Below are 26,493 nucleotides of genomic sequence, written 5' to 3'. Positions count from 1 at the left end.
TAATTAACTTAGATCAAGCATAACTCTTACATTGTTTTAAAAATTTAAGAGGATTAAGACTAAAAATACCGATGGCTCAGGTGTTCTTTGGCTGAAAAGACAACAGCTAATGTGATTTGTCGTTGTGAGCTGCACTTGTCTCATACAAATTATTTTTGGTCTTTCATTCTCTGTAACACTGTAGGTTTTGGCAGGATTTGGTCCTTTGAGATATTTCTTCATTAAATAATATATTCCATTAAAACTTGAGTAGTTTTGTAGCTTGGTTTATAGTTGATTTGTGGATTAGATAGATAAGTAAATACAGGAAGTATGTATGAGGCATGGTACGAAGACAGAACTTCAGGAAAAAGGTACTCTATTTTGAGATCTGTTCTTGAAACCTTCTGCATTAAAACCTTGTGCCCCTCCCCAGCCCAGGAAAAAACATTCCATGTTTGTGGTGTTTTTTTTGTTTGTTTGTTTTGTTTTGTTTCAGTATCATGGTTGGTATGAAGTTTTTTCTGAGTAATTCCCTTTGCAGTGTGTATTTCAGTGATAAAACTTACATTCAGTGCAAGGTTGCAAGTCCCTTGAAGTCACCAGGAAATAGTTTCTCTTAAATATCTGCTTTATTACTTTATGGTCATGCTTAAACTGAAATTCTGTAATCATATAAAAACATATTGTGTGTTTCTGGGAAAAACAGTGGCAACAAAATGTGTAGCTGGATTTTTTTCTTCACGGCTCGATCATGCTGTGAGGAACTGGATTCAGAGGAAGGAAAGGAAGCACAAATGAATATGGTATTTGCATCCTTAATAGTCTGCTTTTCTTTCTTATTAAACAAGAGAAGTCGAATGTTAGTTGAGGTATTATGATATTATCGTGTGTTACCTGCCTAGTGCTGCAGATTAAAGTGATGATGTTGTTATCTAATCTCCTTTGAAGAAGCTGTGTTTGGAAATCCAGGTCATTAAAAGCCCAGAAAGTAATCCAACAACCCAGACAAGTGTTTTGGCACACTTGGGTTCCCTGGATTTTATTAACACTAGTTGTTACCTATCATTTCAAGACAAAATTATTTTTACTGTGGAATTTCTGGTGAACAAATCATGGACTAAGTTGGCAGTGCCGGGTTAATGGCTGGACTCGATCATCTTTAGGCTCTTTTGCCACATAAAGGATTCTGTATCTGTTACAAATGAGACCCTCTCTAAACATCTTTCCTGTAAGATGGAAGTAGGTCTGGAGAAGCATCTGGCCCACTATCTCATGTGCAGTTTTTCTGCAAAAAAAACCCCTTGGTACATGCAAGCAAAGCATCAGCATCTTGTACCTTTTTATATTTGACATTCATACAGCCATGTCTGGGCAATGAGACTTGGGTGGAAAGGAGAAGAAATAAATGCGTATCTCAGAGAAGCCTTGAAATGTGAGAGGGTGGAAGAGGCAGTAGGTGTATTGAGAGAAAGAAAATGCAGTGGGAATTCATTTTGGAATTTACATCAGTGCCATCACACCTGAAAAAAAGAAATTCCTTCTTGTGCTGTGTGCTCGCTCCTCAGGCTGTGCCTGTCTGAGGAGGCATCTGGCAGAGTGAGCATCGTCTGTGTGTCTGTGCAGGTCTTGCTGAAAGCCTCAGCAATATGGATGGCTCAGATGGATTTCCTGCCTGGAGAAGTCTGAGAGAAGAGTGCAGCAGGTTATCTGCTTTGTCTCCCAGCCATACTTATTTCCTGGATGGAAGTGTATTTCATAATCTTCAGCTGAACCGTGGAGTAAAACTGCTCCTGCGGTTGGTTCAAAATAAATGGTTATTTATTGTCCTCATCGCTGCACTAGAGCTGAGTGGTCAACATTTCTGGGAAGTGATGTTTGGTTAAAAAAAACCGTCTCTTTGAATGTGTTGCAGACTAGGGGTCTGACTAGCAAAAGCCTTAGCCTGTGTGTACTTAGTATCAAATCAAGTAGACCAAACTATTTCTTCTTGTCTTTATCAGTGAACTTGTATCTGTGTTGCTATAAATTAAACAAGTTGTTCTTGTCTAATCGTTGGTGCACACAGGGAGCAGCTGTTCTTCCTCCTCATCCTAATCACTTTACACATTTGATGGTGGTTCTTTCATGCTTTCCTGGGCTTCTCTTTTCTACACGGCTTGTTTGGTTATTTGTTTTATTTAGCATGCATTTGGAGTGTTTGCTACTGTGCTTTCAGTGGTTTGACCCTATGTGTTTAATGAGCAGTACATGAAACTGAACACTGTGTGCCACCCAAAGTTGCCTCAGTGCAATGTGACATGAGACATGGCTGAGATGACTCCTATATAGTGTTTGTGGTAGTAACACTTCAAAAAACCGTGTGATCCTAAGCACTGCTAAGAACTTGAGCTGTAGTAGTCCAAAGGCACAATATTGCACATCCTCCAGGCAGGAGAGGGTCTCCAGGAACTTTAATCTCAGGAGGGAGGTTTGGTACGTCTTTTAAATCCGAGCACCCATATACTTTACATGATACAAACCAGAAAAAGTCACCAGGCAATTCTGCTGTTGGTTTTATAATTTGTGCCTGAGACAGAACACAGTGTTCTAAAACACATCCACCCTCTGCTTAAACCAGTGCCATGAAGAAACATTTCCAAAAGGAGCATTTTAAAATAGGGGAAAGGGAAGACATCCCATCCTTGCAATTACTCAGTGCCTGTCTGTACCCTGTGCAGTGGCTCAGGACAACTGGCAGCGTGTTAGCAACCACACTGATCATAAGCTGAAGAGAAATGGACGTTCTTGAGCCAGGAGAGCAGAACTTGCAAGTATGTTTATTTTTGGAGGGATCATAATGCCAGCTGGCAGAGCAAACTTGGCTAGGTGAAGGGTCTGGTGCAGCGGCAGTAAAACACAAGGATACTGAATTTTGCAAAGGAGCAACAGGAATTATCACTGGTATTGTTGCTGGGGAGTACAGATGCAGTCTGGCATTTTATCAGCATAATCTTAGTTTCAACTTAATGAATCAGATTTAATATAGGGAGCTTCAAATAGCTGGTTCTGGATTTATACCCAGAGTTGGAGGTACATTTAATTTCAGTAAGTACATTGTGCTCCTCCTCATCATTTGTGTAATTTGAGTGTTAAGTGTTGTTTATCCATCAGGTTTTGATCTTTCAGAGACTTTCTCTGGCATAAATGATATGTTATGATATTTTCTTCCTGTGTAAGATTCTCCTCAGATAAAAACAAGGGTTAGTTTTTGAACTCCTGGTGAAATGTATGGATATAAAGATGGGCAGAATTTGTGCAGTAACTCATTTACCAAAGACTGGAGTCGTATTGCAAATTTTTCTTCTTATGTTTTGTCAATAATTTGGACTTGACTGTGGTTGAGGCAGGGCTGCACAGTGGCAGGTAGAGACTGGATGGTGACATGCTGGCAGTGAGTGCTCGGTGCCATCCAGATGAGTGGGCATGGCACGACTCAGCGCCGGTGGGGAATTTTCCATCCCTGGTGTTGGAAGTTGTTCCCGTGCAGGCTGCTTTAGGAAAATGTGTCTGGGATTAACTGGAAGGCAGCTCCAGCCACTATGCACATGTCACAAGCTGAAAACTTGGCTCCGAGCTGCTGCTTGAGTCTATTTCCAAATTCACAGTGTTTCTGCAAAGCTCTGAATCTCAGCGATTTCCCTGGGTGCGTTCCTCTGCAAAATTTGAGGTGAGCTTGCTCCCCGAGTCAGTGGAGCTGAGCAGATTGCACAAGGATGAGACCCCTGGCTGGATCTCCTCCAGAGCAAGAGGGCTGAATCCTGGCAAAGTTTCCAATGTCTTCACTGGGGAGGAGTGTTGGATGCTCAGGGAGTTTGCTGCGGTTCTGACCCATCATTAAAAAGGATTGTCAGAAATAGAGGGAATCTGCTCACCGCTGGGATGCCAAGCAGAACAACTGCACTGTCCTAAAGAGAGTTGCAGACCCTGAAGGCACAGTGGCAATCTTTAGGAAGGATAACCAGCTTTTGTGTTAGCCATCATCAGCCCAGAGGGGAACAGTTTTTGCAGTTCACCTCCACTTCAGCCACTAGGTATCGGTGAATGGGTTTAATTGTAGTTCAGTTGATGAGAACATTAGGTAACTGAAGAGTCTGCAGGTACAGCTCACACATTTCGGGTTGAAGGAGCAAGTTTTGTTAAATTCCCACCTAGCTATTCCTACCTGGCGAGTTCTGTAAAAAATATTTTTAGACTCTTAAATACTTCACAGTCCTCTTCATATGTCAGAAAATTTCTTTAAGCAGACAATCTTCCTAATTATGGCTACTCCGTGGCAATCTGCTTTCAGTTCCAAAATGCACAAGGCTCAAAAAATGCACTGTAACTGTATTTCACAAGTTTTAAATTGATTATTGGTACCTTTGAGCATTCTGGGAAAAGACTTTCTCTGTAGTGCAGATGGGGAAGAGAAGAAAAATACCTAATAATGAAGCATTCCTGTGAACCCAGTGACAGTACCTGGTGTCTGGTTTTGACCTCTTCTAACCCGGATCCCTGTGCTTTTATCTTTCTTTTAGATTCTCCTCTTTTCTTCAGTAAAGCTCATCACAGGAAGAGCTTTGGAGGAAATCTCTTTTGTAATGCAAATCTTGGAGTGGAGGGCTGGGAGGGAAGTGGTGTGGGATGTGTGCCATAGTGGCAGAGCAGTGCTGGGTTTATACCAAGCTCTCAGTCCTTTTTAACGCTGTGAGTTACTGGGTTTCAGAATCCGGTGCGTGTGGTCGTCATCCTTGTATTTAATGTCTCAGCCTATGAGAGGTTGGAAATTATGTATAATTGCTGGTTATACCTATTTATGATGGTGTGGTGGAGCACTTTTCCCAAGGCAGTTACTGCTCTCTCTCTCATATTGGCATCTGTGACAAAGGTTTTTGTTTCCTTGTGCCAGTTCTTGTCCTGGTGCACACTGAGAGATGCTCGCTCCCTTTGCAATGTCTGTGGGAGAGTTTGTGGAGAAGAGGCTTTGCCCAAAGCTGTTCATCGGCAAAGCCAAACCCCTTCTGTTAGGGAATTCACTTGTGCTGGTAACTCTGGGAACAGAGGAGAACGTTGCGGCCGGAGAGCAAAGCCCCTTTTGTGAGTGAGTCCCTGATTTCCCATGAGATGTGCTGGATGCACAGCTGTCCTTCAGCCTGGCAGCTCCACTGGCACTGCACTGTGCTTCCAGCTTGGTGAAGGTGCCACTGCTGCATCTCCCGGAGTCCCAGGCATGCTCAGGGATCAGTCCCAGGGAGGGAAGGAGGGAGATCTGGTGCAGATGTAGGTTCTCTGTGTGGATCCCAGCCTGAGGGGATCCCTCCCGCACCCTGTGTTCCACAAGGTCTTTTTGTTAGCGCTGCACTTTCATTCCCTGCCTTTGGCACGCTTAAATCAAATTAAAGGCAAGAGCAGAGTTCCAGCAGACTTCTTCTTTAGGTCTGGTCCTTCATCATTTACAGTCTAAAATGCCCCATAGGAAACGAATGCTTTATGCAGACCAACTGCAGTCCCATTTGCTACACAGATAATAATAAACCCTGAGATTAGTGAAGGTTCTTTTCTGAATTAAAATATCACTTTGGGGAAAAGCTGTCTTCACTTGCTATTGTGCATAGTCAGTGTCTTTTCCAGCTTGGATTGCTGCCAGAGCTCTGGCTTAGGGCTTTCTCCTGACCCTTTACAGGTTCTTATTAGTGTTGCTTGGGTTCTGCAAGCAGGAACTGCAGAGTGCTGTTTGAGGGGGGATGGGATTAATAACTTGAAGTAGGAGAATGTCCAGCAAAAGTTTGATTTAATGGGACAGCATTGAGAAATGGAATAATTCTTCAATTGTGGATTGCTTTCTTTTCAATGTGGCTAACTTGTTATGCTAAGAATTCCTTCCTCCCCCTCCTTTTTTTGTTTAACATATCTTAGATACTAAGCACAGTTTTCTAACCCAAACCCAGTTCAGTGTAACAATTCCTTGGGAAGGTATCTGGCCTCTAAAAAAAAATACAACCTTAAACCCCTCTTGTGCTGTTTGACTTGTAAACTGGCCTCACCCCTCAGCCGCTTCCCTGGATCTTTATCCTGGAGCAATGCTGCAGTTCTCAAGCTAAGAGAACATTGAATGGTTTTTTTCTTTCTTGAAGAGGAAAAGTCAGAGAGCCATCCCTGACTGCACAGTCCCTGAATAATGCAGGAAAATTTATTTGCATGTGTATGTGTAAGACCACTTAACACTGGTCTTATCCTTTCTCTTGCACGTGGCCCTTTTTCCTCTCCTCTGTCTTTTCTGTGTGCCTGAGCAGGGCATGCATTCACTTGCTTTTGGCAGCTGGGGGCTTTCCAAGCTCAGTGTGAGTTTGGCTTGCTGCACATTTTTTTCCATCTCAACCTGTTGTTGGGGGCACTGAGCTGCTCTGGTGGTGGTGAGCAGCACAAGGGGGGCAGATATTCCCCTGCAGGGGAACGGGGGGTGATTGAGGAGAATCTAACCAGTGAGAGTGGGGCTGTGGCTACAGGCACTGCCTTCACAAGAAATGTGGTATTTTTGTTCTGGCCTCGAGACTGATGCACGTTGCAGGCACTGGTACACTCCTGAACATCAGATTGATTGACTTCTTGGAGATCCCACCTGCATTCCAGCATATGGAACCAGCACCTTTTCATTTAGGTGACAGTCTTAGCTTCAGTGTGGATGAGGGGAGGCTGTTACTTTAGAGCCAAATGAGTTGGAGAAGCTCTTTTTTAGTATGTGCAGAATTAGTTTGATTGATCATATTTGACACCAGTCAGGGAAGAGAGAGGTATTCAGGCTGAGAGAGCGAGAATACATTCCGAGTTGGTTTTCTCTTCCGTATTATCTGAATATGATGAATATTTTTTCCCCTCAGCTGTCATAGTCTTCTAATAAATGCTTTCCCTCCATTAAATTTTTAAAAATGAGATTCTCTCTGTAACAAAATCCACAGTTTAAAAATAACTTCTGTGATGTACTTTTATGGTGGCAATTTCAAAGCCTGTGGAGATGGTGCTGGAAGATGCTTCTAATCTAATAATAAAACGTGTATAGCACACATGGAGAAGAGAAGAGTAGCTGGAATCAGCTTATTTTTCTTTTCTTGTTTTCTTGCTTCTTCAGCTATTTCTGGTATCTTTCCCTTTTAATTGCAGGACAGAGCTGAGGAATGTAGAATTGCAGTTGTCAGAAAAACTAAGAGAAAAGGTCTGTTTCCATAATCTCGCTGCTTCTTCTGTTTCAGAAGCCTGCTGGAATCCCTGCATCCTCATTTCAGAAAAGAACAGCATAGTCTGCTTCATCTCTAACTGCTGTCAACTGTTTAAGCTTTCCTTTCCCCAGCCCTCACTCAGAACATGTTTTCAGCTCAGCTAGGGATGTTGTTACTAACTGATGAACAAAACTGAATACTGAACGTGGCAGGCGATTGATATTTTTAAAGTTAATCATAGAAACTCTTCATCCAGCAGCTGCTGAGGCTGTTCTGGATGCTGATGCCCCACCTGATGCCAGCAGTGAAGAGCCTGTACAGTGTCAGCTCAGGATGAGTTGCTATAAAATGGCAAAAAAAGAAGTTTGATTTTCATGACACTGTCATCATTTGTGTCGAGCAGACTTTCTTGACTGGGAGATTAACAGAAGACACATTCCTGCTAATACCTGCACACTCAGAGTGCTCTGGTTTGAAGAACTCCTCTTGCACGAAACTTAAAATACAACATTAGTAAGAAACTGTCCAACTAAATGAACAAATAGCATCAACTGTGTTTTTGGGTTTTTTTCTGATTTTCCCATTTTGATGTATTTCTGGAGAAAGAGATATGCCAGATAACTGCTTCAGCACAGAGGGTGGGGGTTTGTGGGCAGCTTGTAATATTTGGGATGAGCAAAAAAAAGCCATTGCTGCATTTAGAAAGGCAATTCAGTTAAGGGGATTTAAGCTCCTAACCCCATTTGTTTCTCTGGGAACACACTTTTAGTTGTGAACCCTTGCTCGATGCCTGCAGTGCAGGCTCTGCTGTGGCTGTCACCATTCTGTGCTCTGCTGACCACAGCACTGACACCTGGCCTCTCATCCTGTTTTGTTGACCCAAATCTAGCACTTTACTTTTTGAATAATTCAACGTATCTACTAGACGTAGATGTTGAATTTTCTCAAGCTCCCACCTGCAGGAATGGCAGAATCGAGTGGAGCCCAGACTCCTTTCACTCATCCTCTCTGTTTGTGGTGGGACAGCCTCATCCCATGAAGTAGCAAGTGAGATTCTTCTCTTCTCGAAAGCAGAATTTACGTTGGCTTTCTTGCTGTGACCTGGTATGATTTCCTTTAGCCGGGTTACTGTTACTTTGTAGGCTGCCCCAATTCTCCTCCTGTTGCTTTGGATTCTGAATTTTTGCAAAGATCTTCCCTCAAATACGGGATGTTTTCTCCTGGGTGAGGTCCCTTAGCAGAGAGCTCTGTCAGCTCTCACTCTGCTGGGAGCAGCTGCTCAGGGGCTCTGGGTTTAAGTGTTTACACACACTCAGATCCTCTAGCACACAAGTGTGAAGGGGAATTGAAAGGGTTACACTTGTGCTTATCAATGTGGATTCTCGGTGTTGCACCGAAATGAGTTGCTTCTCTGAGAACAGGTGATGTTGGGACAAAAACTCCTGGAGATCCCAACAGCCTGGCTGTTCCCCCTTAATTGTCATTTTGATGAAAACTGCCTTGTTTTGAGAAACAACTTTATTAGTGACCCTCTTCCAGTATTGTGTAATCCCTTCATCTATATTAATTTTTGTCTGCTGAGACCTTTGAAAAGTATTTTGCTGTAGTAACTGGAGTGGTGGTAAGACTTTTAGGTGAAATTCCAAGTGGTCTTTCACCTTTCACATAACTTTGCTGGATGTGAGGGCTGAGGGTCTTTAAGGAAGCCAATGCATTTTCAACTACCCCATTTTTACTTTTAGAAGTGTTTCTCTTTGTATAGCAGTGGGTTCTACATCTGTTAATACCATCTTTACATGGAAAAAGTGCTCAGTTACACCTCAGTTAGAGAGGACAGATCAGCTTTTTCGATGTTTGTCTCCTCCTGTGAACTCTGATAACAATCTGATTTAATTTGTAACAGCAAAGACTTTCAGTGGTTAATTACATCAACTCTACGGACCAGAAATTTAGAGGTTGTTAATACATTCAGCAGTATTTACGAGCTTAAATACCCAGAAGGAGCTCAAGTACAAATCCTGTGAACCCCCCAATAGAAAAAAACAATATGAAAACCTTAAAGCCTTGTCTTTGCCTTCTAGAAAATGTCAATTTTGCTGTACTTCTACACGCCCTAAACTATTTCTTATATTTAAAAATGATCACTTTAGTAAAGTCTCCATGTGACCAAAAAAACCCCAAAACAAAACCCAAAGAATTAATCGTAGACATCAGGGTAACAAATCTGAAGGATTGATACATATTTCTGAATTTCAAGCTTTATAAATCAACATTTGTAGGTTATTTTGTACTCTTTTCCTAGCCAGACTGAGCATCTTTATTCAGAATCAGAGTAGGATTTGCTGAGCACTTTCAATAATAGTGACACTGTTTTATTTCTGCCCTGGTGTTCTGGGACCACATCTTGGTGTTCGAGGCCACATCTTCCAGGAATTTTATACAAGAAGCAACAGAAAAGAACACTTATCTAACAGAGCCACAGCTCCACTGTCAACTATAAAAGAAGAGCCAACGGATTCTAACTTAGATTAAAAGTCAGCTGCAAATAGAGGCAAATGTTCCCGTAGGCACAGGGCATCTCTCTGAAGAGAAATTGTTGAAAATGCAAATGGCTGAAAGAGAGTTCGGTGTGATTGCTTTGTGTTTCACGGGCGCTGTGGTTTCGTGTGCTCCAGGTCAGCTCTCAGGAGATGAACAGCCAAGATTTCTGATTTCTGGGAGACCTGCGGCAGCTTTTCACATGCCACCTTCAAACTCCTCCCGTGTGCTTTGCAGGCAGAGTCACTCTTGTGAAGGATTCCTTCAGGAATCAGAATAACAGATGTGAGCACGGCCCCCTCGTGCAGCCTGACAGCACAGGGCAAATACTAGAGAAGAAAAGCAAATTTTTTTTTTTTTTTTTTTCTCCCAGCTCAGAGCTGTCACATTAGCTCTTCCAGTTGTAAAGGCATCCTTGACAGGACATCACATCTTAATAATGCCAAACATCATCTTCACCGTAGCTCTTACAAGTAGGCAGGGGCTCATAATCAGTTCAGACTCCATTGGGAGGCCATCAGCTGGATGGGGAACAATTGACCTTTCAGGAAGAGCTGTACAATTAGAGGCAAGCTGGATAAAAGTACAGACAAGATCGGGTGAAATTGGAAAGCAGCATATTTGCATCAGATGAGAACAAGAGGGTGCTGGAACATAGGCTCTCTCCATCTTCAGGCAGGGATATTGCATCCAAAATCCACTTTTCAGGAGGTGGGTTCACCACAAGTGTATGCCCAGAAGAGTGTGATAAAATTAATGACTGTCCTCCTTTAGTTTGAGAATAGACCCATGTGCCAGTGGAGAAACCAGTCACAGGCACCACAACACCATTAAACTCCTTCTTACTGGCTTAACTTGACAAAACAGCCTCTTGTGTCCCTGCTTCACATCCAGGGCAATCTAGAGGTTCACAGAAGTTCACTGGAAATTGTAATTCAATTTCGTGCCTCCTATTTGCTTCCCATTTCTTGCTCAGGGCACAGCAAATGAGGATAGATTTAAGGAAGATGAGCATGAGGAGATCAGAGTGAAAGCACAGGAAGCTGCAAGTTGGAGTCTCCAGTTGAGAGACTCCGAGGTTTGGCACAATGTAAAGGCCAAAATGCTCTGACCAGAGCAGGGGTCATTGATTTCTTTCAGAGGCTGTTGTGGTCCTGGGCTGGAAAGAGGAAAGGCAGGAGAAGCAAACAGGCAGCAGAGAATCTTCCTGATAGGCAAGAGTGATTCCACCACCAGTACTTAATGAGCAGAAAAATCATTGATTAGCTTTGTAGTGAGCAGACTAGAGAAGAAAAGCTCTTGAAATAAGACTTAGAGCAAACCGTTTGCAAGATACTATTAAAGTCTGTCTGGTCTTTGATCCTAAATTTGAAGAGAGAAAAGGAAAGGGATATTTTGAAGCAGTGGTCGGATGTCTTGAAAAATTTCAAGTCGAAATAGAGGGGCGGAGGGGCAAAGATGGAGGGAGGTACACAAATACTATTCATGACATTTTAGCTCAAAATGTCAAGTGCTAAAGCTCTGGAAATATGCTTACATGGTAGATGCAGCACTGCATAATTGAAGCCCCATTAGAGTTAAGGAAATCTGTGCTTTCTGGCCTTTATTTGTTTAAAAATAAAAGCTTTGTCAACACTGTATGTACTGCTGAGTACATACGGCACTAAATCTCAGTGCAAAGTGCTGAGGTTTCAGGGATTGAGCAGAGATGTTCCCAATGGCACCTTTCCCTTTGATCTCAGAGACTGACCTTTGGCAGCCTTTGCCCTTGCTTTTCATCTGTCCTGTCCTTTCCTGAATTCCTGGGTGCCAGCACTGACACCATTTTGCTCTGAAACCAGGGAATATATGTGTTTAGTTGGTCTACGTAAAAAACGGTGAAAATGCTTGTCTTTATTTTTTGTCACTGAGGAAACGTGCATCACTGAGTGTTGAAATGTTAAACCAAGAATTCTAGAGGGGTCCCAGCTCAGCAACCTCTCCCAGAGACAAACATCTCTTGCTTCCTCAGCTTTTTGGTATCCCACAAAAACGTGCCCACATCTTTACAGGAGTGCCCTTGAGAGAGCCTGGCTTGGAAATTGGTTCTGGATACTCCTCACCCACTCCTGTTTTCCCAAGACTTAACTGACCCCTGTGCCACTCTTGGTCAGAAGCTCCCCTCCAGAAACGTCGCTTGGCTCTCAGCAGGAATCCTATGCAAAAGAAACAAACATGTGGGACACGCTTCCCTGGTATTGGAGGAAAGCCTATTTGTGTCAGCTGCATTAAAAAAGATTGTTCCAGAACAGTTCATCCATGTGTAAAGTTGCCCCTATAGTTCTGCCAAGGCTGAGGAGCTCAGGGAGTTCTGCTGGCAGCAGCGCCAGCGGCTCTTTCATCCGCCCAATTTTTTCCAAGGTGCTGGAGGTCAGAGAGGAGCAGATATGTAATTTGCCTGTCTGAACCAGTTCTTCTGCCTTGTTTAGTGTAGCTGGAGAGTTTTCATGCTGTGAACTGAACTTCCAGGGACGAAATATCGATGCTGCAGAATGTAAATGGGAGAACCCATCTCCCCACCCTGCAATTTGCCTTATGCAGACAAAGGTGGGTGGGGAGAGCACTTGTTGCAGGCTCTCCTCTTTGGGAACGCTTCCAGAGTTATGAATCTCAGGTACACTTGCAATGGGCCTTTCTGGTTGTTTACCTTTGGATAATTACACACCATGGGCTGTTTTTCCCTCTCTTTTGATTAGAATACTGTGGGAGTTACTTTGGTTTCTTTGAATTTGACCTTTGTCAGTTTTGGAGGAAAAAAATACATTTTTTCTTAGTCAAAGTAAATTAGGTATATTCATTATAGCAACTCAGGGGATAAAGCACAATTACTGTGCTTGGTGTGGTGGTTTTTTTTTTTTTTTTTTTTTTTTTTTTTTTTTTTTTTTTTTTTTTTTTTTCCCCTCAAGGTAATGATTTGATTGCTTTGATTTTGTTTTGTTCATATCCTGAGGAAAAAAAAAAAAAGATGACGGCAGAAGAAAATACCTTTAACTATTCTTTTCCATACAGTATATGCTTCTGTATGCCTGGCAGAACTTGCCTTATGCTAACCTCGTCCTAGTGCTCTCCTTAGAAATTTCACTTCTTAAAATTTTAAGGCTTTGTGTGTGTTTGTAGGTGTAGATGTGTGTGTATATATGCCAACAGACAAAAATAAAATACATTATACAAACATACATAAATAAATATAAATATAAAGCTATTTTTATGTGTGTGCATGTGCACCTATCTATATTTGTACACACACATATAAAAATAAAATAAATGCCGGCTTTCCCCTTAACTTTGAAAGTGTTTTGTTTTCTTTCAGCTCCAGCAAACTGGATTGAATTACAACTGAATTGAATGCACTTCTGTAGCACCTTCCCTCAGGGATCTAAACCAATTTTCTCACCATTGCTAAATGCTGAACTTCCCCTGTACCCTCACAGAGTAAGTAGGATACTGCTATCTGTGCTCTAGGGTAGGAAAATTAGGAAAAGTGTTGAATGCAACATACTGGAAGAGAAAGTGATAAGATATTTAGCTCTTGGTTTTGAATATTGTCAGGTGTTCACACAGTTGTACTTTTCTGGGGGAGTGAAGCCTCGCAACTTGTAACCTTAATATGGGAAAAGGAAATGCAATATTTACCCCTGTAGCAGTGTAACTGTGTGTTTGTTCAGTGCTGGGCACAGCATTGGGATGGTGTAGGAACAAATAGGTAAAATCAGGAAGGAATAGTAAAAGGCATTTTTGAGAAATATGGAGTGTGTTTCTGGCTTGATCCTTGATCTGTTTTAGCTTGATCAGTCACACTCTGGGCTCCAGCTTCTGGAAAAAGGCATTTAGAGGTCAATTCAGGGAGGAGAGGGGAAGAAGACAGCTACAGTTCTCAGGTGCTTGTGCTTTGTAACCCCTGGCCAAGGCCAAGAGAGCTGCTGCCCTGCTGAAACCTCACACCTGATGCAAAAGGTTGAATATATGGTGACAGGGACAGATTTGCCTCCCAGAATTTGGTTTTTGTTCAGTTTCTTGCACGGCCATTCTGTTTGTTTAACAAACAAAGGGAGAGTGTGATGATATTCACCATCCTTTGGCTATTCCACACTGGTTGTGTTCCTAATAAACTGTAAAAAGAAAGCTGACTGCAGGAAGGTTGGTGGCTAGGTTAATATACACTGTAGTGGAGTCATTTAAAATAATCCAAGCAAAGAAAGGAGATTTATATAAAAGTACATTTCCATTACTTGTGCCTCTGGCACAGTAATGTCTCATCTAGCATAGCAAAAAGCTAACAACATTATTCTTGTTTCTCTTTGTAACATCCATAGCCTTTAGTACTGCTTTCCTTCGTTAATTTTTGGAAGGCTAGTTGTTAATTAAGAGACATATTTGACTCAAAGGCAAGTCTTGCCTGAAAAGAGCTCAGAGAACATGGCAGGAGTCTTGTGTTTTGGGTTTTTTAAAATATTTTTAAAACAACATCTAATTTTGAGCGTGTCAATATCCAGTTAAAAATTTTATGAGTGGGATGCAAGCTCCCATGGATGTCTTCATGGCATTTAGTCTCTTTTTCTTAGCTGGAACAGTGGAACAGTAGGACAGGTCTGATTTTTGGATGGGTGAAAGGAGTCCACTTTGAAGCAAGGAAGGCAGACTACAAGTACAGTTAGGTTTTTGTTTCCTTCCTCCCCTTTTTACCCCAGAAGACTCAAGATCAGTCACTGAACACCACGTGTATGACAGCACATTTAAACCCACTTTCTTTTACATTTTTTGTAAGGGCTTAGCACCTGGTGGGCATGGAGGTAGAGTTACTACTCTGGCTACTTGCTTTGGTGATGAAATAGAAGGAGCTTTCTTCTAAAAATCCATCCCGAAGGGCCAAGACTAAAGTGTTTTGTATTCCTATTACTTTGAATGGAAATTTTTCCTTACTAAGGAGTTTGGCATTGGGGTTGCTTAGAGAGCCAGGCGCTTCTTTCATGTATGTCCATTAATTTTGATTCTGCTAAATGTGTATTCCTAATTGCAATAAGTCAGTGTACCTAAAGAGATCAGAGGAAGGAACTGATCCAGAAGGGGGAAAACTTGTTACTGTGTCCTTTGAAGCAGTGGGATTGAGTGACCACATCATCTTGGCTGTGACTTTGAGGTTGGTAAAGTGAATGTATGGCTTTTAAGAGATACATGGTGCAATTAATGATTAATCACGGCCCTTCGTTTTGCATAACTTTCAATTCTGCATTCAAGGTTTGTGTGTGTAATGAATGGTTTTATTTTCTTTCTTCTGCAACTTATCTTTGCTGACTGCACCTCTTTGCTCCCTGATGTCTGTAAGCTCTAATAAATTGAGGAGTTCAGGCAGACAGCTCCTTAGGCAAGAGCTCTCCCTTGGCTGGTGGTGCTGGTGAGACCTGCCTAGACTATAAAAGACTCAGAAAAGGGGACAAGCTTTTGGCTGGAAGGCATAAGGGAAGTGAAACAACTTTTACATCCCTCCTTCATCTCTTTATTTGGATATTTAATTGGCATTAGGAAACAGAGCAGGTCATTGGATTAATAAACAGAAAAAAAAAAAAAAAGTACTGTTTGAGTCATAGATACCCTTAGGAATTCTCCTGTAGGTAGTGCTTGTACTGATGTTATGAATTCCAAGATATTTAGTGGTTTTTAGAAATACCTTAGCTGTCAGAGTGGTGTGATAAAACAAAAATCTCAGCTCTCATCCTAGAAAGGACGTTTGCCCACGTATTTGGGGAGAACAGCCTGAAGGTGTGGAGCTTTGGATTTGAGTGCTCAAAGAGAGCTCACCAAACAAATATAAAGACCCCCACAGCTTTCATTCCTGTGGTGTTACTGTCTTGTATAAATATCCAGAAAGTACTGGCTTATAATTTTGTGTTTATTAAGAAAATATATCTTTCACCAGCTCCTGCTTCCTTGCTCTCAAAAGCTTGCGTGACTCATACTTAATGCCATAATATTACAGGTCAAACTAGAGATCCTGTATAACACAGTCCGTTGTAATTTCCCTGGCAGTATCTGCATCAAGCCAACAGCTTTCAGTTAAATGGAGAACTTGGCTTTTTTTCCTGTGTTTACCTAGAGACTTGTCCCTTGAAAACACGGTCAACAGCTGCTTCTCTCTTTTGTTTATTGTTTCCCCCCATTCCCATTTTTTAGTGATGTCTGCTGGCAAGAGCCTGTGACTTGAAGGGATGAGATGAGAATTGCTGGACTCAATATCCTCACAGAATTGCCAGCTCTATGGTCATGGGAGGAAGAATCATGATTCTCCCGTCTTCTTTACAGAGAAGAGAGGATCCACACAGAGCCAGAAAATGGTTTGGGCTGAAAAGGATCTTCAAGCTCATCTTCTTCCAACTCCCATGCCATGGTCAGGACACCTCCTGCTACCCCAGGGTGCTCCAAGCCCTGTCCAGCCTGGTCTTGGACACTTCCAGGGATCCAGGGGCAGCCACAGCTTCTGTGGGCACCCTGTGCCAGGGCCTGCCCACCCTCACAGGGAAAGATTGCATCCTTTTCAGCTACACCTGTTCTCTTTCAATTGAAAGCTATTACACCTTGCCCCGTCACTGTTTGCCCTTTTCCAAAGTCCCTCTCCAGCTCTCTGAGTCCCTTTAGGCACTGGAAGGGGTTTGAAGGTCTCCCCAGAGCCTTCTCCAGGCTGAACAACCTCAACTCTGTCAGCCTGTGTCACAGCAGAGGTGCTCCAGCCCTGTGATCATCTTCTTGGCCTGCTCTGGGCTCACTCCAACAACTCCATGTCCTCCTATGTTCAAGAGTAACCATTTGTAGACAGGGCAGATTAAAATTTCTATCCTGTTACCACGTGTTACTTTCGGTACCTTGTCCAAAAAATCAGGATTACAAAGCAAATAGAGTAGGGGGAGCAGCAGTGGCAAAAATTAGAACCCGGTGGTTCAGTCTGTCACGACATTCCTGCTGCTCAGGGATGGGAAAACACTCCTTGTCCATGGGGGATGAGGTGAGAAAGGATGGGCTTCAACTGCGGCAAGGGAGAATTACTTTTGTGACAAAAACTTTCTAGGATGAAATATGCCATTAGATTGCTTATGGGGGTTGTGGCAACTCCATCATTGCAGGTCTTTAAGGATATGTTAGAAAAACATCTGTCAGGAATGATATCTGTAGAGCTGCTCCTGCCTTGGGGTGTGGAGATGGACTAGATAACCTCTGGAGGTGCCTTTCAGCCCTGTTTTCTATGAGCTCCAATCCAGGACTTTTCATTACTCATCCCTTGAAGCCCCAAAGGTGACAGGACTATCACACTTCATTTTTACTCTTACACAGTCTTTTTTTGCTGGATGGTTTTTACTCATTCAGTGGTGCTGGCTTCAGTTGCATTTGTCATATGATTCTCTTACAGCCTCTATTTATTAATTTTTTTTCAGTCCATGCCCTTTAGCCCTTTTGTCTCTTTTTTAAATGGATCTCACTCACTTGAAAACTTTCTGAAAGCAAAAGTTGCTGGAAACTTAGATTAAAAAAAAAATAATAATCTAAGATTTTAAATTAGACAAAATGGTTTAAAGCTTGTGAAACGTACTGATGTCATGTTCAGGGCTGCATCAGTCACAGGAATAGGAACTGGTTTTGACTTGTTAAAGTGAGATAAATGTGAACAGGAGCAGATGATGAGGCTGGGACCTGCCTGGGACAGAGGCTATTCTGCTTGTTTGTCCAGGGCTTGGCACAGTGTGGCCCTGAGCTGCTCTAATATCCTTATTTATGATGGGAAGCCCACAAGGGACCGGGTCCCTCTGTACAGTGTGCACGTGGTGCTGCTGTAAGGTATAAAAGAACTAAAGATTTGGGCTTTGAAGTGATAACCTGGTGATTTAGGGGTGATTAAAAACACAGCAAGTGAAAAGATAACCAAAGCAGTGTGATCCAGTAAGTGATGGGTTTTTATTCAGGTGTCATAGTGGCAGTAAATACCCCTCACAGCTGCCCAGTCCTCTCTCTCTGACACAGCTGGGTATTTCACAAGCTGGTGTGAAACAGTCGGTTCCCATTATATTTGCCCTTTTTCATCTCTCCCTGGCGTGGGATTAAATTCATTCTATTATTGGTGTGTGAGGGTTTTTAAGTGGTTTCCTTGCAGGTTTGTTTTAGGGCTTCCCCAACTCTCAGTTTGGGTTGGGAAAGTGGAAGATTGCACAGTAAAAGCGAAGGCGTCAGGTTCGAGGTAATGTTTTATTTCACTGTAGTTTTTCCAGTTCAGCTCCTGGGTGCCGTGATCTGTGAAACAGCTGTGCTGATTCTTCCTGGGTGCAGTTCCTCCAGCCAGAGGTGGGGAGAGGGAGGTGCTTGGAGCAGTCCCTGCTGCGCTGACTGCCCCGCTCCCTGCTCTGTGTTTGGGAGAAGCGCCGTGCCAGCGCATCCTGCTCCTTGCCACAGCTGCCCACGTCTTCCCGGGCCGTTTTGTTGGCCTCCTTCATCTTCCTCCATGGCTTAAACAGACAGTCAGAAGATGAGAAATCCCTGGGGGCGTTCTGCAGAGGGTAGTGATTCACTTGGATGTTTTATGTTCCCCTGAATATTTTATGTCCTTAAATGACTGTGAATTTGCAGCAGTGGAGCGGTGCTGGAGCAGAGGTGCGGGGCCATGTGGGCTCTGGCAGGCACAGAACTGCCTTGTGACGCCCGTGCTGCTCTCTGCTCACCTCTGCTGTTATACACTGCAGGGGTTTCAGGTTTAACTTGGGTAATAATATTTAAATCATCGTATCAACCCTCCCTCCTCCCAAAATAAAGTTGCCTAATCCAGTTATGTTATTTTGCTGAGGAGCTGACTTTTTTATAACTACTTAGTTTGTGCTCAGCTATATGCTCTGAGTTCTCTTTGCTTCATGGCTGGATTTGATGCATTCTATTTAATTATGCACTTTAAACATAAAAAAAAAAAAAAAAAAGGAGGAGAAATCTCACTTTGGTAGCTCTGGGCTGCAGGAGTTGACGTGTTTGCTTCAATCTGCCTGCTCCCTCTAAAGGCTTTGGAACCCACGGACCCCTTCAGCAAAGTTATGGAGGCAGAATTGGAAGAGCTTGTCTTTATGGAAACTTTGATTAATTTTTTTCAAGGGGTGACCAGAGCTGCTGTGTTACAGAAGTGTCAAATACCCTATGTACAAAAGCCCTGTCATCTGAATTTCAAAGTCAGATTTTGAGAGACTTGCCCTTTTCATCCTATCTGATCTGTGGGGGTGTTGCTGCGACTGAGCCCTGTTTGGCCATGTAAAAACAGCCTGCCAGGCTTCCTTTGCCAGGGACTTTGAGTTTAAATCTATTTCAGGCCTTTAAAAAGGTCACTCAAGGCTGCCAGCCAGAACCTGTGTCTTAATTCAGTGCTATTAGAATCAGAGGAAAATAAAATCCTCAATCTCAGGCTGGAGGGCAGGGAGCAGTGGAATTATCAGACACTTTATAAACTGCAGAATATTCTCTCGTTGCAAATTTCTGCTGTGGTCTGAGGTGAGCAGGAGGATGCCTGGGCAGCAGGAAGGCTGCTCAGGGACTGCTGTGGGCTTTGGGCTCCACCAGTGGGGATCTGATTGCTGCTCTGGGGACTGAAGCAGCTGCTTTCCCTGGCTTGCTGAGAAGTCAGGATCACATTTTTAGCCGAGCTGTTGGGTGGTGTATCTTTCCAGGTGATTTGTACCTGGCTGTTAAGGCTCCCCACTGCTGTATATTTGGGTTTTTGCTCTGCAGCAAGGCACAGGGGAAGCAGGAGTGGTTTGGGGTCTGGTTTAGGGATTATTACACTGCTGGCTGTGCCTGGGGGGCAGGGGGAGAAGCTGAATTTGAGGCTTCCATGGCCCATTCCCACCCTGTGCTGATGATCCCAAAGGAAGGTCCCCATCTTTCTCTTGCTCTGTATCATCTGATAGACTTTACTGCCCTGCTGAAAAATGTGCGTGGACTCCTGCTAGACTGATAGGTCTGTTTCTCCTTTATTCCTACTTGTAATCCTTCAATTTGTTCTCTTATTTGTAGTCTGACTTGAGTTCCTTTAAGAGTGGAAGGAGCTGACATCAGCTGTTTGAAGAGCCAAATAAAAGATTTCTTTTAACAGTAATCAGCCTGGCTGATTTCCCAGCAGCATCCCAGCCTGCCAGGGTGTGGAACAGGGACAGAGTCTCTTTTTCCACAATTGGGCCTAATTCAATAATACTTTGTTGAATTGCATTACAAGTTTGATTCTGGGTTTTGACTGGTATCTTGGAATGTATTTTTCTGTGATCTGGATAATTTTATATTTGTTTCCTGTTATCGTACCGGGAGGGATTTAATTTTGTTAGCATCTTTACCAAATAATCTGACAAATGTGAAAAACAGCTTTAATGAGATTTGTCATTGATTATTTTCATATGAAAGTTCTGTAACTTTGTGCTCACTTGCCATCTTATAAGTTTGCCTTAGTTTTAATCTTGCAGGTTTTCAAAATTGAATCAGCAGAAATTGTTTATATTCAGTTGCTGTCTTACTAATGGATCTCAGGTTTAATCTCTCTGATTTTCCAAATTGTTTCAGCAAAAATGATGTCACCAGGGTTTGATTAAAGCATTCAGTTTCAGTTTAGTTATTTTCTAATGCGTTAAAGTTTCATACATGCAAAAATTTAACAGTATTAACGTTTACTAGATCCTTATTTCCCAAAGTACTTTGAGAACTTTACATTGTTTACTTTTTTTTTTTACATTAAAATCTTAGCTGCTAGTAAAACATACTTGTCAATTTGTAGTTAATTGCTTCATTAGTTCTGAAGTAATAAATCCAGTTGGAAAGTAAATTTGGCATCTTGCATTACACAGCAAAAAATAGTTGTTGCAGTAGGAATGCTGCCTGCTAATTCACTTGTCTCCTTTTAGCCAACCACTGCATTTATTCGTGTCATGCATTTTGGCTGGATGATCTCCATCCTGATGCAATAATGACTGGAATGCCTTTTCCCCCTTCTGAAGGCTGGTTTCTGTGGAACAGGTATTTGTCCCAAACAAGAGGCAGATGAGTAAAGAAGCCTTTAGGGCAAGCAGATATGACTGCGAATTTCTTTCTGTTCTTCTTCCTTTTTTAATTTCTTTAAGATTTTCTGCTTGTTTAATTTTTTATTTCTTTTCTTCTTGAATAATGCAAGGAGCATTGGTAAGAAAAAGCTTGGCTGGAATATCGTGTTTTTTCGATACATCCCTAAAATGATAATCTCCAGTGAGGTAGTCAGTCTGCATCCGTGTATTTTGACTGAACAACAAGGAAAAAACCCATATTTACATCTCAATTTAGCGTGAACCAGCGCAAGTCCCCTGTGCTTCATGTACAGGGCTCCCCAAACCACCTCCTTAATTCCTTCCTCCTGAAATTGCAGCTGTGTGGGTGGCTCCTGTGCTGTCAGTGGGCACCGGTCCCCTCTTGGAGGGGATTGTAGGATCAAAGCTGGATAGCACTGCACTAGAACATGACACTATTTTAGGAACATCTCAGTTTTTCACAGAGGGAAAAACCAGTGGTAGGTGAGCTGCTTAGATGGGCTTTTTACGCGGCTGAGGCTGGAGAATGTTTGAGAATTTTTTTAAGAAATACAAGTCGTGTTTTGCATGCAGGGAGCAGCACAACCCCTGATGCTGTAAATTTTTGAAGTCCAACGCTCCCAGTGCCCAGGAGTGCCTTCAGCTGGCTTTACTGTTACCAGAGCAGGAGCCAATAAAACTCTGCCAGATCCCGAGAGAGACTTGAGGAGATTTCTAGGAGCACTTGCCACGTTTCATGTCTCCCAGGCAGTCACGCTGTGGGAATGGTGCAGGCTAAATGCCTGTGCCTTGCTGCTGGCTTTATGCAGGGCTGGAAATTGCCTTCCCTGCATCCCCTCCCTGTGCTGCCTTGCTCAGGGTTCACTTCAGCAGCCTCTGTGTTGCCCTGTAACTCTGCTTTTGCTCTCCTCATCACCTCCTGAGTTTTGCCTCTCCATTAGCAGGTTGAATAAAGAGGACAGCAATATAATTGGGCAAAATGTTCCTAAACGAGCATTTCCGTTGTTGTAATAGGGGTGTAAGGGGAGGGGCGGGCGCTGACACCTGTGGGAGGTGCAGGGAAAGGGAGTGAGGTCAGGTGAAGCTAAAATGATTTAAGCACATGCTTTCAAAAGCAAATGATCATTTTGGAGGTAAAATTTACCGCTTAGGCTAAAAGTTAATGTCAGTTCTTGCAAGCTGTAACAATATCCTGCCTTTTGTGAAGGCTGCCACCGCTTACTGAAGCGAGATGCTGAAAGCATCCTCTAAGTGGCTGCTGGGGAAGTCAGTGCTGTAAACATCAGTGAGGTCAGGCTGCTGACCTTCAGAAAGAGTTCTCCTTTCTGGAGGAGTAACTCCTGAAAAGGCAGTCTGCTAACGAGATTTTGGGTGTTTTATAGTGTCCAGTGTCCATAATTTTATACACAGTCTCTCCCTGCTGCAGGCACACCCTTTTTCGTCCAGCGTGCTTGGGAAGGTTGGATCAGCAACTTTTAAAATACTAGTCTGGAAATTAATTAGCACTGGTGTAAAAGTCTGTGAGAAGATTAATGAGGAATTATTTGGGGGAAGGAAAATATGACAACTTTGTGGCCAAAAAGAGAATGTGACTTGCTAACATTGTGAACTGTGTGAGGATCTGCAGGTAATCAGTTTTGTGAAGGTTTCATTGTATGACACAACTCACTACATGGCTGAGGTTAATGTAGTAATAGATCAGTGTTCTCTCTTTCAGGCAGCGATGCTATTTAAGTAGAACATTCATTATATCATGATAACAGAGATCCTCAAAGAGCCAAATAATTGAAGCCAGGTGCTGGAAAAACAGTGAATACACATTGCAGTTTCAAAGACTGCAATTGTGGAAAGCCACTTAATTGCATTCTGCTGCAATTAATAATCATCTTAATGGCTTTGCATATTTATGAATATATAAAAATAAATAAGAAAATACACAGGCTAGGATAAAAATTTGTTTCATAAAATTTTATTGCTGGAAAGTAATTAAGTATGCCTCTAATCACAGCATCATTTTTCATTGTGGGTAGGAATGAGAAAGTTTGGGAAAAGAAAACATGACTGTTCCGTAAATAAGCTTGTATGGAAGATTTCATATCACAGATACTAAAAATTAGGCACATACTTGCTCATTTCCCTGCCATTGCCTGTTTTGACCTGGTATACCCTGAGTATGGCAGGGGATCACTTTTCATCCCTCCTCCCCTGTGAGATGGATGGTGAAGCTTTTGGCTTCCATCTTCTGGTCTGTATTGAACAGGAGGTCACAGTGAAAGGTTAGAGCAGCCTTTCCTGGCCTTTAAACAAATACTAATAATGTCTGAGGGTTTGAGATTAAAATTTGTCTCCCGAGCATGCAAATAAAAACTCATGATAAGACCACAGAGAGTATTGCTCCAAGTTTTGGCCCAAGTGGAATTATTTTCTGCTTGCATCCGTGTAACTAGATATGAATTTGACTGGCTGAAGTTTCTCTTCAATCGGCACAGTAACCACTTACTCTCATTAGGAATTTTTTCCTCCTTACATCCCCGTGCGTAGCAAAATGTTCCTGCTTTGTTTTGACTTGACCTTTCATAGTCGCTGAAAATCAATAGACTTTAATGCATTTATTAAATAAGGAGGATTCTAGGGATTAACATGCAAGGTTCAGTGCTGGAGGAGGTAAGGAGTGGAATATTCCTGCAGAGCCAAGCCAGGCTGCCGTGGCTCCAGGAGTGCTCTGCTCCTTTCCTGGCTGGAGCTGGTGCCTGCCTGCAGATCAGGCAGCCCAAGACCCCACTGCTGCCTTCTCTTCACTCTCACACTTCCTTCAAAGAAGGAAGCTGGCTCAGCTGTCTTTTCCTTCTTCTTCTTCCTTTTCTCTTCTGAAGAGAGATGACTTTTTCTCCTCCTTGGCTGAGCTGCACTTGACTTGAGGCATAGGGGGTAATGGGATTTCAAACACTGCTGGATATCATTTGAGCTTCAAAAAATATTGCAGTATTTACAGTGAAGCATGAGTTGTTTCCGAGAATACACTGGCTTTTGCGACCTGATTTTTTTTTTTAAGTAGTAAAAAACTGAGCACCTTTTGTGCTCAGTTTAGTGTCCATGGCGGGTACTTACACATCCCTTCTGTTTCTAAGGTTGGCTGCTCGTATTTGTGCAAATCTCTGGTTTATATGTTACCACAGGCTGTTCTTTAGCCTGCTGCCAGACACGTCTGCGTGTGATGTACAGTGTCAGGTCCTTTGGAGAGGGAATAAGGAGCCGGGTTTACTCTTACTGTGTTCAAGTCTTTAGACCCAAATATAAACCAATTAGCTCATCTTTTCTGAGTGGCCAGTGTAAATGCTCTTGATTTCAGCAGGTTGACTGAGATATACCTGGTAACACCAATTTATGTGCAAACACACTGCTTTTTCTAATTCAGCTAAGGATTTTGAACAGAAATTTCAGGTAGGCTTTTTCTTTGGTGTTTTTATCAACCTATCCCTGATGAACTAGAACTGAAGAATGTGGATGTCCTGGCATATCTTTTCTCTCAATGTCTGTCGCTGGGCTTTTTGTGCCTCTTATTTACGCATGCCAATTAGGAAAGCATTGTTCTGGTGTGTTTAAAGCCAGTAATTTTCTCACTGATCCTTTGCAGTGCCTCTTTGAAAACATTGCAGATTGATCCCCCGCCTCAGATGAAATAAAAAGCAACACTCAAACACAAAATCTGGGCATGACAAGCTTCTTACGGCGTGATCTGCTACAACATATTAAAACCAGGATTATATATATGAAGAGATTTCTTTCCAAGCATGGCAACTCTCACACAATGGTAATTTGATGTGTCAACATGCATTCAGATCTCAGCATATTAAGAATGATTTAGAAGGAAGCAGTGTCGAAACACATTGATCAAGTTGTGGTATTGCAAGATTTAATTATTTTTTGCCACCTTAGCTGCTACAATGTGTAGGTTAAAAAAAAAAAATCCACCACCTTAAGTAATAACATAAATAAAATCTTACACTGAATAAATCAGAAGTGAAATTTTATGGCATTTTTGCTTTCTTGGGACGTAATCACGTCTAATCTGCAATAACAGAAGAGCAATAGATATGCACACAGAGGCAGTTAGATGATCAGTAATTGATTGTTTTCTTCTTAAAGAGCAAACTTCTTGTATACCAAAATGTGAGAGTGCTTTCCCTTTACGGGTCAGCATTGATTGTACATAAAACGTGTGATAGAGGGTTTCTGAAAATGGTAATTAAAATTGTAGGGTTTCAAAAGTGAGCATTGATTATATTTCAGGGCCTCTCAGATAAAAGTTAAAGAGTAAACAACAGAGTTTTCAGCTGGAATGTTCTGAGGCATCAGGACAAGGAGGGCCTTGAAGTTCTGAGTTCTACCTGTGTAGTTCTAAGGAGTAGAAAACACACGTTAATTACATTAAAGAGAGGAACTTGCATGCTATTCCCCTTTGCTACTTCCAGCAGTTTTTAGATGATTGAAGCCCTTAAAGAAGCAGTTGCTGTTTCCTGTGAAAAGGGGCTGGGGTGCCCAAAGGGACCCTCCGGTGCTGGGCTTGCCTGGCAGGCAGGAGAGGGGACTGGCAGGGGACAGGCTGCCCCAGGGACAGTAGGTGGCCTCAGATGTCCTCAGGTGGGGCATATCAAATTTATTTTTGTGTCTCGTTTTGAAAGCTTGAAACTATGAGAATCAGCCACCCTTGGGTGTAAATCCCCAGGACTCAGCAGAATTATGCCAATTTACACCACGTCAGAAAGTAACACAGGGGGATGCAGCAGTTTGTCTGACCCCAGCTGCACGCTGCTAGAAGCAAAATGGAATGTTTTAAAGAGGTCTTATATTCTGTTACCAGGAGATTGTTTAGTTAAATAAAAGTACATGTTGGAGATGCCTTATTAAACACTTGTACAGAAAGTAAAAAATAAATTGTCCTCGTGTGATGAACCAGTACTTTGATTGTGTGACTTACAGCCTTGTCACTTCCCTCTAAGTAGGTGAAAATTGAGAGTGCAAGTGTTTCTAAGAAACTCTGTGCTTATGTGATGTAATCATTAGTGTTGTTGGTTTCAGGGCACGGCGCTTTCGCTGCCTAAAATACACACGCTGTCAGAAAGTCCCAAAGCGTTTTTTGGCTTTTGGTAGCACACAGGCAAAAATAATGTCAGATTGTTGATCTTGAATCACTGGATATCTGCCCTGAAAAGTTTGCATCAGTAATTTAGAGCCGAAATGGGGTCATACCTAGTTCCTAGCCTACTCCAGACAAGCTCTGTTTTTGCAGAAAAGAGTACCAGGCAACTAATTTTTTTGCCACAAATGAAAATACTAATTGCCTTTGGAAATTCAGTTATTAATAGCCCTTCATTTAGTGTATTGGCTGCTGGTAGTCCTTGCCTTGCCTAGCAAGAATGGACATTATCTCCCATCCCTAATAAATGATCAGATTAGCATTTTGAACATCATTAGATGATCAGAGAAGAGTAGCAGGACCTGAAGTGCTCATTTCCCCTCCATGCACTTCTGCTTGTCCAGCAGTAATGCACCTGCATTGTTTGGAATGACCTTGACTGGGAGGTGCTTTTAAGCAGTGGGAGTTTGCTGCAGAAAACCTAAATCAGCCCAGTTAATATTCCTGT

General features: G+C 42.4%; 1 protein-coding gene across 7 annotated transcripts in view; it reads left to right on the top strand.

Moving 5' to 3' along the window:
* Positions 1-26,493, top strand: part of SGCD (sarcoglycan delta) — a 497,197-nt gene that overhangs the window by 209,013 nt on the left and 261,691 nt on the right. For 2 of the 7 annotated variants that reach the window (XM_040078046.2, XM_058422457.1), the window contains exon 2: positions 13,102-13,223. The exons of 4 other annotated variants lie outside the window; for them this stretch is intronic. The gene's annotated coding sequence lies outside the window, so the exon portion shown is untranslated. Of the gene's footprint in view, positions 1-13,101; positions 13,224-19,197; positions 19,296-26,493 lie in introns of those variants that run through there. One more of the 7 variants, XM_040078047.2, reaches the window with a different exon arrangement.

Source organism: Hirundo rustica, chromosome 14 (genome assembly GCF_015227805.2).
Source record: "Hirundo rustica isolate bHirRus1 chromosome 14, bHirRus1.pri.v3, whole genome shotgun sequence".
Taxonomy (NCBI): domain Eukaryota; kingdom Metazoa; phylum Chordata; class Aves; order Passeriformes; family Hirundinidae; genus Hirundo; species Hirundo rustica.
This window is presented reverse-complemented; position numbering and strand designations above follow the sequence as displayed.